Below are 11,593 nucleotides of genomic sequence, written 5' to 3'. Positions count from 1 at the left end.
TCCGCCGAGGTCGACTTTGCCTTTCACCCATTTCGGAGGCGATAAAATAAGAACTAGTTGAGCACTGGGGTCGATATAATCGACTTAACCATTCCTGCAAAATTGCTGGGCTCGTGCGAAAATTTTAAACCAATATTAAATAGGAACTGCTTTAACTACTAACAATAGTATAATATCAAATAACAATCATGTTTATATATATATATATATATATATATATATATATATATATATATATATATATATATATATATATATATATATATATATATATATATATATATATATATAGATAGATAGATAGATAGATAGATAGATAGATAGATAGAGTGAGAGAGAGAGAAAATGAAATGAACGACATTCTTTTATATCGATACTCGGTACGCTCGTAGTTCATTGGTGAGGTGATATAATTAACATATTACCTAATGACTGTCATCCATCGAAGACATAAAATGTTTCAAGAAGTCTTTCTGAGGATGGCCTTGTATAGCGCACTACCAGCTTTTACCCAAATTATATTCAATTATAGTCTATCTATCTATCTATCTATCTATCTATCTATCTATCTATCTATCTATCTAACTATCTATATGCCAAGTATGGGGGTTTAGTTCAAAGGTGATCTAAACGACTAGGTACGCTAAGAAGGTGCTGTTACGGATTAGTAGGGCTCCAAGGTTATAGTCGAGACGGTAGTTATGAATTCATTGCAGATTTCCGATAGAGAGGATATATAATTGGTAAAGAGGACAACAAACGTTAAGGCAAGGCAAACATCTAAAGTCATATACGTTTTCCTTCCCTTAACGTTTGTTGTCCTCTTCAACAATTACATGTGTGTGTGTGTGTGTGTGTGTGTGTGTGTGTGTGTGTGTGTGTGTGTGTGTGTGTGTGTGTGTGTGAGTGTGTGTATGTATGCATGTATGTATGTATATATAGATATACGCACATACATGTATGTGTGTGTAAGTATGGAGATAGTGGGGGCTGGTGGATCTCGGTTGTTCGTTGAATATGAGTACTCAGCCACATGTACTCATAACGTAATTCTCAGGCTCAATTTGTCAGACACAATGTGTGACAGTGTGTGACAACGATCTCACATCATGTATGTGCCGTTGGGTCAAAGGGTGGGAGTGTCGAGACGGTGTTTATGTTGGCTACTGACTATGTTGGAACCGAAGACAATTTGCAAAAGTATGGTACATATTACCATAGTCGTCTGCGAGTTACAGCTGGCCTCTTTAGTGTGAATACAAATCTCTTGGCCCTTTGCAGGAAATCCGGCACTGGTGGGAGAAAAGACAAAAGTCATCTTCAAACAGGTGACCTTCCGTTGAAGGCACGAAAGGACTATGATTGCCGGGTTCATGCAATCATCTAAAATAATGATTCCTAAGTTTTGCAGAAGAGCAACTTAAAAAGAAGAGATGTCAGTTAATTGACTGTTACTTTATTTTATCGACCTCGAAAGGATAAGTTGACCACGGTGAGATTTGAACACAGAACGTAACGCTGGAAGAAATAATGGCATTTATTCTGACTCTATTCTGACTAGAAGAGTAGAATTACTTACTTGCTTGCAACAATTCTTCTAGATAACAGAAATGTGATTGGATATATATATGAAGTATTATTCCAATTATTATACTTACTATAGTATATCTCAACTTCCAATTGTAAATAATCGGATAAGTTTTAAGATGGTAATTAAACTGTATATCTCTGATCATTTGATAGTGAATTACTATGCTACAAATATTGTATGTATACACGAGGTGATATATCATATTGATGAAACTGGAAACCGCGAGCTGTATTTCGTTTTTATCTGCGTGAACTGAATGAATTATGAATCATTATTTTATGTCTTACCTTATGTCAACGCTTGTGTAAAGTAAGCTTTATACAAGCATTGAATAGAAAAAAGAAAATACTTACTTGATTCTTTTATGAGCTGTGATGATATATGCCTGAACTTCAAAGCAATTCTTATATCGAAATTCATTGAAAGGTTCAATTCCGATGTAGAAATTATTTCCAGCTTTAGATGTGAATCATCACATTTCAAAAAGTCATCGGAAAGCAATACATTTCTTTTCCTTCACAACACACACTTGTGTTTCTTCTTTCACAGTATTTCCTTTCCGTAATTATGTTTTTCCTAGCATGAATATAGATAATGAGACATCATATCAGTGAAAAAATATCGTTCCATGTATATAATCATTATCCTTAGAGTACTGGAACTCTGCTGCTGATTGAGGATCACCAATAAAGAATTGCTTTTCATCTAATGATTCAAGAGAAAATTACATTCGATTTTCAATTTACAGAAGTTGATGCTGAAAATTAAAGGATCCATTGTCAACTCTGATGTGCATTTAGCGGAAAGTTGTTCATTCCTAGCGTTATATATTTACCACTAAATGATCTGGGGCATTTGGTAGTTTAGTGTTTTGTTACAGACGCATCTCTGTAGAAATAGATGTATACGAGGCGATGATCTCTCAGCGGTTGTGAAATAACGATATCACCTGGCAATATCAGCATAGCACAGCGTGTTAAAAAGCAGTACTGTTGAATTTCAGCTTATGATCTCGTTTCCTTCAACCTTATTTCCTTTCTTTATAAGTGTTTGGTCCACTCGAACCTACGTGAGAGGACTCATACCAAAATGACAGACAGCAGTCACGAGCTCGAGTGCTCGTCATTGCAAGCGGACTTCTTATCCAATCGATCGTTTCTCAGCCCCAAATCCGCGAGCATGATTATAAAACACATACGTTCACATACACACATACAGACACACACATACACACACACACACATACACACACGCACACACATACATACATACATACATATATACATAACATACATACATACATACATACATACATACATACACACACATGCGCATACACGCAAATATGCAGAAGTTTTTTAAAAGGTAGGTGTTAAAAGGTAGATATAAAATAGACCTCGGTATAAAGATATTCGTTTTTCAAAAGTCATAAATCATATAACAGACACAAAGTAGCAAACAGCAAAAAGCTCAAATGTGAATTGGTATATATTCTCATATAAAATCGTTAAACGATCCTAATTAGTAACTATTAGCAGTGAACTATAATTAGATTCCTGATGAGGTTTGCTTCACCATTTCGTGCCTTTTGATTTATAATATCCAAACAAATATCCACAAACACTCTCCAACTAAACACACACACACACACACACACACACACACACACACACACACACACACACACACACACACACACACACATACACACACACACACAGAGACACACACACACACACACACAGACACACACACAGACACACAGACACACATACAGACAGACAGACACACACACACACACACACACAACACACACTCACACACGCACGTACACACACACACTCACTCACACATATATATGTATATATAGATGTCAGTAAAAACACTATGGGTACTATTAGCACCAGCATTGCTAGAAACAAGAGTCAAAAGAACTCATAGCCATATGAAAGCACTTATGACTAACAAGGGAGGAAAGCTCCCTACAGCATCGGGGCATAGCCAGATCACCAGTGATTTTGCATTTGATTGATTCTTGTCAGTGGCTCTCACCCGGATGCCTAGGGTTAAGCTAGGTTGTCTTGTCAGTTTATAAGAGTTACCTTAGAAATTGTACGCTGGTTTCATAAATGGTAAAAGTGATAATTATAAAAAACAAAGGTGGCTTATTCGAAATTTACAGCCAAAAGGCAGTAGTATAAGTGTCACTGAAGTGACTGAGAGTAATAGTTAGCACCAGCATTGCTAGAAACAAGAGTCAAAACAACTAATAACCACGAAAAAGCGTTTTTCTTATACTGATATTCTTTTATTGGTTTCGTTTATTGGACTACTTATTTTAAGTCTTGTACTTATTTTATTGATCTTCCTATCGAACCATTTAAATACGAAACAAACAAACGCAAAAGCCACACGTAGACAAGCACATATACATATTTATGTGTCTATATAAATATGCGTGTGTGTGTGTGTGTGTGTGTGTGTGTGTGTGTGTGTGTGTGTGTGTGTGTGTGTGAAGGTGTGTGTGCACGTGTGTGAGCGCGCGAGTGTGTTCTGTCTTTATTGTCAATGCATTCATTCATGAATTTAGAAAATGGTGTTAAATCTGACAGTACCAAACTATGCGACCAAAGGTACAACAGGACAATGACATGAAAACATATTGTTGTGCAAGCTAAAATAAAGAGCAAAGATCCCAAAATTACCCGAGTTCTTTCTGCTGCGCATAAACTAAATCTTGAAAACGACCTTAATGCAATGTTACACATATGGATTTCTATTGCCACAGTTAAAATATCATTACTTTACTCTTGACATTACAGTGTGTCACTATTACATGAAACAAGTAGGACTGCAAAATGTAAAATGAAACTGCAGTAGGACTGCAAAATGTAAATTGTAGGAGTAACTTCATTTCGTCTGCAAAGATTTTAATACTGACCAATACAGCTTCAGGTAAAACACGCCAAGAAGCTCATCCAATAGAACTTCGCGTACAACAAATTTTCTCGTCTGTCTAATTATCATTTCAAAGTATTCAGTACGACTGGAATCAATAATAGAAGCTCTGCATGTTGTACTGCTTGATGTAGTGAAATTGTATAATTATGTCTAGAAGCGCTGAAATTGGTTCAATGGCCGCAGAGAAAAGCCAGAGGAGCGATTCAAGAAAATCATTTTCAAAGTCAAACAACTGACTGAAAAATTAGGCTTTGAGTTATCCCTTACCAGGCAGTGTGATCGGCAGGCATTTCGTTCCAATTTTAATGGTTCAGCTATAGAAGATGTTTGCAGAGAGTCTTTGTATCACATTTACCGTCTTTATTCACTTCATTTACTAAAACTTCAAAAGCTTACAAAGGAATAATTCATTGAGACGTGTACATATGTCATTAATCTGTATCAAATTGAAAACGCAGAAGCTGAGGCAGTTACTTGGTTTAAAATCTAGTTAGAAAGAAAGAAACTCGAAAACCAGATGATGAATGTGAACACAAACTTCAGGAATTACTTGAACACACTGATTAACTCGCATCTGTTCGACTAGCTGCTGTTATTACCTCAATACTTATTGATTTTATTACTCAAGCGGTTTGTCAGCAATAGGCGAAGAGTAAAAACCTGTTTAATGTCAACAATGTCAGATAAGCAGTTATCAGGATTGTACATGAGTGATAAACAAATAGAGTACAGATATGAACTTATTTAAAAAATCATTGAGAGAGATTTCATCAAATCACAAGTCGCTTGCAGTTCTATAATGAACCTTCTAAAGTGTAAAACCAGGAAACTGCATTTATTCTTTTGCATCACTTATGTGATTTTAAAAATGATTTTTGTTCGTGAGTATTTCCTACAAGTTTTTCGTTATTCCTAATTCTGGGATCTGGTGGCGAATTCTGTTCACAATTGTTACCCTTGCTCCTATTTCTTGCGAAAAGTTTAAGGGAGCTCATCTGTATATAACACACGCACGCACACACCCACACACACACATACACTCACACACATTCACACATATATATATGTATGTAATTCATATAGCTATATATATATACAAATGTACACATACACATATATCATTTATATGTTACACGTATGTTTGTGTAAGCCTAGGCGTGTGTCTTATGCTTGCAATCTTTTGTGCGTGTGAAGAAATAACCACTAGGTTAGGCTGTTGAAGAATATCATACGCACGAATAAGATGCGAATATATTATGTTCAGATCACCAATGGTAATTTATGAGAAGGCAAACCGAATTTCCACGTAGTTTTCTGACAAGAAGTAAACATCCTCAAAGCAGCTTATTTACCGAATCATTAAAACAACTAATTACATAATTAAATTTCATTCTGAAGTCAGATTCAAACACACCGGTACGCAGGTCATCCAACAGATGTTTTGCAACATACCTAATTATTCCTTTGATTTATATTTAATTTTTCACTAAGTTTATATTTTACACAAGCTGTTTTCTGTATAAATTTGTTTTCGCTGTACTTTTTAAAACTTACTAATTGGGCAGCTGGTTGATAGAAGGTTAAACTTACTGCGTCGACTGGGTAGTCTGTCAATGTTGCCACTCAAAAACAACAATGCAATCAACTCATCTTCATTATATAATACATGTGATCGTGGAAAGTGAAAGGGAATATCAGCTGAGACGTCAGACGTTTGCATCTTATCCCCTACTTTGCTAGTCAACCGGCTGAAAATGCGCTGATAGAACCTACGAAAATGAGCTAGTTCATTTAGCTGAAGGTAGGTAACTCGCTGCTCAAAACAGAATACGACACAGTTGGACTTATTTCTCTTCACTCAACATATTAATGCCTCTTAAAACAGCTCAAACAATACATTTTGTAATTCTTTTCTCAATAATAAAATGCGTTTGTACATAATAGATCAGTAACCAACTTTTAGATAAATAAAATAACCATTCATGTAATATTTTTGACGTCTTGTTACACATTATACATTTATGATTATAAGACAAGGATAAAAATTCAATATTACGATATTGTATAGAAAGAGAAAGAATAGCGGATAGAAGAACCAGCAGAATGATTGGCAAAATGCCTTGATATATATATATATATATATATATATATATATATATATATATACAAACGTTTACATTCTCAATGTATATATCTGCCTATCTCTATTGACCTTTCATCTTTTTGGATCTCAGTAGGGGACAAATATCATCTATTTCCCGTTACAATAACTTCTTGTTAATTTTGAAAATCAGCATCATGTAAAGGCCAATAGTAGAAGAAGCAGTAGAGCTCTCTATAGGATATATTCATGTATTTTACTTACAATCCTTTTTTGTTCAGTAATCGGCCCACGATATATGACTGGATACTTCCATGCTTGTATACGCTCATGGGTAGCAAATAAGATTTTTTCCCTGTTGCTTTTACCTCTTTAAAACAATTATCTCTGTCACTGCTTTTCATTTATTTTCCATTTGAAATACAGCAGGAGGACTGGGTTCATAACTTATCCCTGGTACAGAATTTTGGCAAACGTTATGGCACTTAAGCTTGAAGTTAGTGTCTATTAAAAAGGATATCAGTGCTGAGGAGTGGATCAGTTTTTTTTCCGAGAAAAGCAGCGTTAATATGGGATATGTAAGTGTATTGCTATCTCTGAATATTAATTTTAATTCTTCTCATAGGAAATGTTGCTAGCTAAATGTGCCTAGCTTTGAATTTCTCACTCAATCATGGCAGCCATAACGGTAGCTGGGTCTCTTTGTCAATGGGACAGAATAAAATTCGAGTTTATACAACATTTCTATATCGATAACAAAGACGACTTTCATGTCAGAAATTTTCTTGTCACAAAACTACGTGGAAATTCGGTTTGCCTTCTGATAAATTATGATTGGTGATCTCAACATAATATATTCGCATCTTATTCTTGTGTATGAAATTCTTCAAAAGCTTAAACTAGTGGTTATTTTTTCACACGCACAAAAGATAACAAGCATAAGACGCATGCAAACGCTTACATAAACATATAGATAACAAAAATAACTTTCAACTCGTACTGTTACGTTACCGAAGACTGGATGTCCAAATGGTATTGTACTATATGAATGCTAATCTCTTTTCCCCCTATAACTTGCAACAGGGCTTTCTATAGTGTTAACTGATATTTGGCCTCCGAACAGAATGTGGTGAAGGTAATGTAAGTGACACTTGTCGATCATTTCTATCAACCAGAGGAATCTGACGTCGGGATTAAAATCATTGAACTGAAATTTATAAGCATCATACATACAGTTGTAGGAGGCATTTAAAACATATTACTTTCTTACGTAAGAAATGAATTAAGAATTCATATTCAAATGCTGTATGATAAGGGATGTAACTCAATAATTTGAGATACACGAGACAATTTTGTACTCGTGTCATTTCACAGCATATCCCAATAAAACAATATTTCTTTCTTGAATAGCTTTATCATTTTGTTAACAGATTTCACTTACACCCTCCATTTTGTTAAACACTGCTTTCCTTCTACATTATATGGCACTATGCACAAGAATACAGTGTAATATATCTTTTATTGTTACATTTCCTTTATATTAACTAATACTTTGAGAAAATAAAAGTAATGGAAGAAGCAATAAATGTATTACAAATCTTCGGGAAATTTTTTAATAATTGTACAGCTTTATTCAATATCTCGTGAAACTTATTTCTTTGACACTAAATCTTAACATTGTATTGTTGAGCGTTTGCACTGAGGGTAGACGATATTTTTGAAATTAAATACAGTTGCTATCTATTCAAAACTGAAATTATGTGAGTCGCTACTTGAAGATTGTTGTTGTCGAGCCACAGACAATTTAGAGTCGAAAATAAGTAACTTAGAGCAAAAAAAAACATATAGAATCAGCCATTATTTCCTTTAATTGAATCTTATACTAGTGTGATACTTTAATATAAAGGCGTTTTAAAATGTTTTAACCCTTGAAATCATAATCTAATGTTTAAAAAAAAATATTAAGATTAGAAAACTGAAGACTATGAGATAGCAATTGAATACAATTATTTTCTTTTTTAAAAAATCCAATTTCTATTTGGCCGAATTTGAATCCACTTAACCATTTTATTAACTAGTACTTATTTTCTTTCAGCACGTTGATGCTATTTAGATGCTACTTCTGGCGATTGTTCACAAACGTTTGCCATAGTTCAATAACACTCCTTATAGAAGTGGTTTCCAGAAAAAAATATAAATGTCACTGTAGCGCATTTTTCTTGAGAGAAAATGCTAATTGATATAGACTTTTCCTGAACTATAGTTCTAATTATAGCAAAAAAACGATATTACAACTTCTGTAATGACAAAAATATTGTACAAAGGTCACAAATACAACAAAACCTCTTCATGGCTACTAAAGATGAACATTCCAATAATAAATTTTACTTGCAGTTAGTTACGCATTTAATATCTCAACAGATTAAATCTTGCCAAATATCACTCACCAGTAACAATATCTTTTTTGTTTAGATTATGCTCACATCACACCGAGAACGCCAGCTTCCTTCTGATCACCGAAATTTAGCAATCTCCAGCTTGGTTAGTATTTAGATGGGTGACAGCTTGGAAAACACAGGTGATATAAGTATCAATAAATCACCGAGGAACATTTAAAATCGTCGGTTTTCGTGGTAGAAATGGAAGAAATATCTCCCACAAATCACTCACTGCTCTCTGAACCAAAATAAAAAAAAAGACACATTAAATAATGTAGTCCTGATTATATAAAAGACTGAATAGTCATTTCTGGGACTCTTTTGATCATAGACCTGCTCCAATATTACTGATATGGAGCTAAACAACAACATTGACAGTTTCTGTTGACGTCAATCATTTTATAGAGGTAGGTTTTCATTAACGTTATTATCAAGGGAATTATAAACCATAACTAGAGTAAAAGTATTTCAAATGAATGTTGAAGCTGCGTTGTAGATTTCGGAGAAAACTTCCAAGACAGGTTGCAATAATTTCTTAGATTAAAACATTGACACACATCATTAATCCGTTGGATCAACGCAAATACACTTCTCGTATTATTTTATCAACTGCGTAGATATGGAAGACCAAGAGTGCTCTAGCACAATTTGAATGTAGAACTTGCAGGTACTAAGTACTGATGTTATTCAGTTTAACGTTCTATCCTATTTAACAGTCTATGACAGTCTACAAGATAGATACACATACATAAACACAGCACACACACACATATATGAATATATAGTAAATAAATTATCGCTGGTCAATTCATGCCATACCAGGTCGAGAATGTTACAAAGTTAAAAACTCGCGCTAAAACACATTAATAAACATAACTTAATGAATGAAAACTTTATCTTCCTGTTGTTATTTAGATGTGGGGTATAACAAAAAATTGGAATAAAATATCGAAAAGAGAACAAGATATTCAATGCTTTAAGATAAAAACTGTACTTCCATATTTTTGTGTTATTGTTGTGATGAGAGTTACGACGCCCCCTTGCGAGAGATAGACAGGTCCAAGTAAAGTATAAATAATAAAGATTCGAGTGAGATCAAAAGTTCAGAGTTGAGTGAAAATTTTAGGAGTGCCACCCCAGACAGAGGACGCTTGGGTTGTGGCCGCTCTGATGTACCAGCGAGATGAAATAATTGAAATAGTAAAGGTGACACGCTCCGCTCCCAAAATTGGTCGAGGCAGAGCATCGAGATGTTGGTACAAGCCGCACTCAGTGACTTAGAAAATGTACTTGACAGAATATTTATAAAGGAGACAGTACTAAAAGTTAATGTTGAATGGAGGAAGCCTCGGTGCTTTAAGTACGGGACAAAAGGACACTTAAGGGCCGAGTGCTTGTCTTCCAGCTAGGAAAATCAAGAAATCATACCGAAAAAGGAAAATCAAAACGAGCATTATCGACACCTCATGATTTTTCAATTTAAGAAAAGCAGAAAAGTGACAGAACTCTGCAGGAACATATGCATTACTTACGGAGGAGACTCTATTACGGAACGTTTATGCGAGAAGTAGTTTTCAAAATTCAGATCGGGAAATTTTTCGGTTCAAGATGCACCTCACTCTGGCCGGCCAACTGAGATTAACAACGACCAAACCTCCACTCTCACCCCGCCTCCGGTATACGACCAGAATGGTTACAATCGTGTATTGAAAACCATCTGTATCAACTTGGTTACGTCATTAGGCTCGAAGTTTGGATCCCACATAAATTGAATAACACTAACCTTGCCCATTTGATTTTCATCTTCCATTGTCGCAGAAAAGTGAAGAAAACGATACCGTTTTGAAGAAAATGGTGACAGGGGACCAAAACTTGATCGTTTATAACAATGAGAAGCGTGGCAAACCACTACAAACAACTTCCAGCGAAGGATTTCACGCGAAGAAGTTTGTGTTCAATTTGAAAGTTATGCCTTCAATTCAGTTCGTTGGGATTGGAATGTTGTCTTTTCGACCTTCTCATGAATAGCATTATCAATTTGGACGGGAACTTTGACCAGCTAGTCAAATCAAATGCAGCGATCTATCAGAAGCGTCAAACACCAGCTAATCGTAAGGATATTGTCTTTCATCACGACGCTGCAAGACTGCACGCTTCTTTGCAAACGTGGCAAATGTTACTGGAGCTTGGTTGGTAAGTTTCGCTGAACTATCCATAGTCACCCAACCGTGTGCCTTCAAATTTCCACCTGTTTCGGTCTCCTCAAAGTTCATTGCATGGACAAACCTTCAAATCTGAAGAGGACGTAAAAATTCACCTGGAGAAAGTTTCCTCCAGTAGAAACTGGAAATTCTTTGAGGAGAGAATAATGCATCAGCCAACAATATTGCAGAAAATACTGGAATGAAACGGTAATTAGATTATTGATTGAATAAATTGCTTTGTGTTTAAAACTTGCCTTATTTTCGCTTAAGAAACGAACGGAAGTTTTGGTGCTTAGTG

General features: G+C 35.1%; 1 long non-coding RNA gene across 1 annotated transcript in view; it reads right to left on the bottom strand.

Moving 5' to 3' along the window:
• The window catches only part of LOC128248386 (uncharacterized), a 19,969-nt gene extending 10,615 nt beyond the window's left edge, over positions 1-9,354 (bottom strand). The window contains exons 1-2 of the long non-coding RNA XR_008264625.2: positions 9,101-9,354; positions 1,945-2,167 (exon numbers count right to left, since the gene is read on the bottom strand). This is a non-coding gene — a long non-coding RNA (uncharacterized LOC128248386). The remainder of the gene's footprint in view (positions 1-1,944; positions 2,168-9,100) is intronic.
• Positions 9,355-11,593: the final 2,239 nt, after the last annotated feature.

The sequence above is a fragment of the Octopus bimaculoides genome, chromosome 7 (genome assembly GCF_046866305.1).
Source record: "Octopus bimaculoides isolate indiv1 chromosome 7, ASM4686630v1, whole genome shotgun sequence".
NCBI lineage: Eukaryota > Metazoa > Mollusca > Cephalopoda > Octopoda > Octopodidae > Octopus > Octopus bimaculoides.
This window is presented reverse-complemented; position numbering and strand designations above follow the sequence as displayed.